We start from the raw sequence: 5,000 nt of genomic DNA, 5'->3' as shown, positions 1-5,000 counted from the left end.
TCCGGTTATAATAGGCCCGAGACGCATCACGATTATGTCACTGTAGCTACCAGAAATGATCTAATAAACAATAACTGTTGTTTGTATAACTTTGCAAAATGTTATCTATGCATGAAAGTTACACAAAATATTTAAAGGTGTAATAAGTCTATTGGCTATTAAACGATACGATAATATAGAGAGTATGCGCTTGGCTAAGAAGCTCACAACATTGCTATCCGGACGTATAGCGGACCAAAACACAAAACACTGTGTAAGAATAAACTTTTATATTCTGGATAATACAGTTGTGAGAATTACACATAAACGCGGATGGCAAAAAAAAAAAAAAACAATAACAAAAGACCTGAGTGACGTCAACTTCGTTCTATCTATACGAATCATATTATATATTACAGAACAAACAGTCTCACATGTAAAGAGTTAAACACGAAGAGCCCTATGACGCGACTTATAACAAAGAAAGCAATCATTGATTTTCAGTGGTGAAGATTTCAATAAGTTCCTCCACTACTTTCCCCCATAACGGATGTCAAACATAGCTGGCAATTCACCCGATCGCTGGAATCCAGGGTAGGTCTTTGAATTACGGACTTGTCTCATTCTAATGATAACGGTATGTGTGTGTGTGTGTGTGTGTGTGTGTGTGTGTGTGTGTGTGTGTGTGTGTATGTGTTTGGGTGCATTATTTGATTGTCTATGTCTCTGTGTGTGGAATGTGTTCTTTTGTGTGATAAGTATTTGGCTGTGTCTCTCTCAATCTGTATGTGTATACATGTGTGTATGTTGTATGTATATGTGTGAGAGTGCGTGTGTATGTGTGTAACTGTTAGTTTATGTGAAATAAATGGTTTTGTCCCATGTTCAATTTGTGATACAAACCAAGAATGAAAAGAGACGAACTATAATATCATAATAATAAGCAATGAAATTTAATCACGGATAATTGACGCGTGTATGCATATCATTATTGACTTGATTTTATTAAATCTTTCCATAAGACTGATAGGACGAAAGCGTTTTTTTTAAATCTCCAAAACAAAACAAAAACTTGACGCACGCAAACACGCTCCCATTACAACAACGAAACGCTTAAAAATACACCCATTAGGGAGCCTCAACACAGCTTTATTGTCTCTTTCATAATTTCGTCACCGTAATATGAAAAATTGCCAGACAAAGCAAAGCGATAAAAAAAAAAATCAAGAAAAATTCATCCTAACAAATCACGCTACCCACATAAATGACGCTGTTAACCTTTCATGGATATGTCTTGATTAAAGACAGTGTGTCATGCATAACATTTTATATATATTTTGTTTCTTCAACTAATTCCTGGTCTTTGATCGTTTTCACAACTACATTGGAAGCTATTATTGTGACCCATACAATATTTTTGAGCATTATTGTTTCAATCGAAAGCCGTGTTATAACGGAGAGTTACATGCACAACCCACGAATGAGCCTGGTCGCTTAAGAAAAGGAAAGAGGCAATTAACCGGTAGATTTTTGACCAATCAAAACATGGAATTTATAACACACCTTCACACGTGCTCAGACAAGTATAGTTGGTTGTTAAAAAATAATAATAAGAATGAAATAGACCTCTCTGGTTATCGTTATTATACCACCAAATGTGTGACTATTTATCACACGATTTTCTATATCACATTATTCACATTTAAGTTTACACATAGTTTTCTGTGATGGTTCTATTGATCAAGAGGTAGAACAGTGGGTATTTTACGAAGACACATACCATCGATAGTAAATCCTGTGTAGTTTGCTATGTTTACCAATCACTGCTACTGATCCCATTATGACGACTGTCCGAGAGGCGTGGTTATCTAAATGTCTATTCATCGCATTGGGCAACATAACATTTGTGACTCAAAGAAAACAAAATCCAAGCTCTTATTTTGGGCAAATCCAGGCTCTTATTTTGGGCATTATGCACTACATTATGAGCTTAGAGAAACATACAAAGGGTCCCAAGCCAACAGCAACACTTTACATACTGGACCAGACATAAGTCTGTAAGTACTTCAAGGCTATTGGGACCGGAGTTTAACCCCTTTTCTATAACGTGAAACGGATAGGGATCGTCATCATCAACGTCGTCATTGTTATTACTATCATCACCATCATCATAATCATTATCGTCATCATCTCTCTCACACACTCACATACACTTTATTACCTCTCTCCCTCCCCCCCCCCCCCCCCTCTCTCTCTCTCTCTCTCTCTCTCTCTCTCTCTCTCTCTCTACGTTTCACTATGTATGTACACACATATTGTAGGTGTACCAAATGTGTTATCGGTCACGAGATTGAAATCTTAATACAATAAAATGAATAAACATGTTTAAACATCAAATATCATTTATCCTAAGCTTAGAAACAATATTTCATTTCACAAAAGCAATGTAAGATTAATAGAAACAACAAAATAGGACAACTTCTCAGTGGGTTATAGAGCTGTTGTCATAAAAAAAATACACTAAATATTGATAAATCGCCTTTGTCTATGTCAACATGAAGTCTTAAGCCCGTTTATTTTGACAGGGTGTTTGCATTTCACCCATTGAAAACGTCAAAAAGTGAAATCGAAGCCAATCAGTTAGATAAAACTTGGAAAGAAATAAAGAAACAGCAGCCTTCTCCTTGTCAGTCTTATCTTCAGTTTCCCCACTTTTCCCTTCTGTTTTTTAAAACGAAGTAATAGGTATGTGGTTGTAGTGGAAACTGAAAGTTACAACTTGATGAGACGACATCTATAATAGCTGCAGCTTTGTGGTCTAGTGGTATGGCATTCACTTTCGGATAGAAAAATCCTGGGTTCGAGCCTCGCTCGGCGCATTGTTATTGAGTCCTTTGAAAAGGCTCTTTACTCACATTTTCTCACCGTACTTTAGTGTACAATGAGTACCTGGCCGTTAACAGCATTGTCTCTACTCGAAAAAAAAATGTAATATCGCCTAACAAGGCATCATGCCTCGTTCTACATGTTACATGTTGTTGTTGGTCAGGGGCCTTTTGTAAAGCGCTTTGAGCAAATTAAGTGGATATTGCGCTTTATAAAAGCTCCCGTTTTTTGTTTTTAAATTAAGTAACACAATTACCATTGCCGCACTATTTATACTTCTAATCCTATTATTATTACTACCCTTTTTTTCTAGTATCACTCATTCGACCCTTCCATTTCCTACATAAATCACTCATTTGACAGAAACGTTGTAATCCAAAGAGGGCTTAAGGTGTAAATTGAAAAAAAATTATCGCAAAATTATTTCATTTGGTATCTATAAATAGACGTCTAGATAGTTTTAGATTAAATCGTACACCTTTCTGATAAAATGTAAACAATTTAGCTCTCAAAATAAAACGGTGCATAAGGTTTCAACGTTGTGTAGCCAGTGTAAACGATTGCCATTGTATTAACAAATTCCACTAAAAGTCCATATATTGTTACATTCAAGCGTACAATATAGAATTGGACAGTTTAAGGTTGAATTAAAGTGCATTGTGTTCAAATTGAAAGCTTGACCAAGATATATTATTTATTATTTTACCAGAAACAAGATGTATCAAACTTTAAGTCTATCCGTGATGGACCTATCGCTTTTGAACTTCGGTTTCATGAGAAAGAATCCTTCTGTATCAGCCGACATTCAAACCAAAGGCCTTTCAATTGAATGACAATTGACTTAAACGTTACGCTATTGTCAAGCCTGGACCTAACACTGATCTGAACACTATTAATGTGACGTCAATTTTAATAAAAGTTTTTACACACCAGCCACAGACGTACGGTAATATTGATGACTTTATTGATTCACGATAAGATTTATTCAGGAAGGCAACTCGTCTCGAAGGCGGTGGAATGTGGGGGGAGTCCTAAGCCTTTATTACAAATCGATGTGTTATATTCGTGTGACAAGAATCCACGGCTTGACTCGTATTGAAGTCTCCACTTAATCATCGATGTTTGTCCAAGGGAACCTCTAAGCTGCTGTGCACTGACAAAACATATTTTCAGATGTACATTAAGATAATGTATACTTTTAAACATCGACAAAGATGGTCCTAATTCAGTCAAAATTTCTCAAATCTGAGCCTTCTTTGATTAAGTTTGAGACCTCCCGTGACAAATTAGTGGTCTTAATCGATCGATATTAATCATTTAACTGTCATGCTCTGAAAAGACACTATAAAAAATTTGGCCAGATAAGTCGTCATTTAAATATTGATCGATTTAAATGACCCTCATGTTGGCAAAAACTCTCAAACCTGGGACTTCGGAAGGTTCCAGATTTTGCCAGTTTTTGGCAAGATGATGGTCATTTAAATCGATCGATATTGAAGGACGAGATTTATGGCCCCTATTTAAAATAAGTGTTTTTCCAGAGTACGCCGATAACTGGTTAAAGTAAGTGTCGTTGATCACAATGGAAAATGTGTTTCATGAATTTACGGCAGCACCGTTATGTGTATATTTATCAATTTAATTTAATCCTGTTTTTATTTCTCTCAATGCCAGACAACATTATTTGTCTGCCGACATTACTGGATGTGTCCAGCATAGCTACATTAGCTACCCTATTATCGCCCAGCGAGAATAATATAAGGATTAATCATTATTGATCCTTCTAAGATACTCTATCTTACCAACACCACGTGGTTACAAGTGTATCCAAAATGTTGTAAACAAAAAGCAACTGACATCCAACAAGATAGGCTTGATTGTCATTTGACTACCAAATCGAAGGATTAATTGATATTAATTTCTTCACAAAGAAAGTATAGTAATGTTTACTTCAAGGCTAATTGTTGCCATATCTGATACACTCTAGAATATCTACCATGGTGGAACGCCAACAGCTCTTTGCTTACAAAATAAATTGTACACATTGTTTACCAACAATGTTACTAAAAATAACTTATCCGAAAACGGTCAACCGGATGCATATCAATCAAGCCAAATGACATTCCAGTTTGTGA

At 35.9% G+C, this 5,000-nt stretch overlaps 1 protein-coding gene across 6 annotated transcripts in view; it reads right to left on the bottom strand.

The window, feature by feature from the left end:
• Positions 1-5,000, bottom strand: part of LOC144967468 (uncharacterized) — a 97,062-nt gene that overhangs the window by 43,006 nt on the left and 49,056 nt on the right. The gene's annotated exons all lie outside the window — the stretch shown is intronic.

The sequence above is a fragment of the Berghia stephanieae genome, chromosome 1, assembly GCF_034508935.2.
Source record: "Berghia stephanieae isolate SIO BIC M18660-M18661 chromosome 1, UCSD_Bste_1.3, whole genome shotgun sequence".
NCBI lineage: Eukaryota > Metazoa > Mollusca > Gastropoda > Nudibranchia > Aeolidiidae > Berghia > Berghia stephanieae.
Note: the sequence above shows the minus strand (reverse complement) of the source record. Positions and strands in the feature narration are given on the sequence as shown.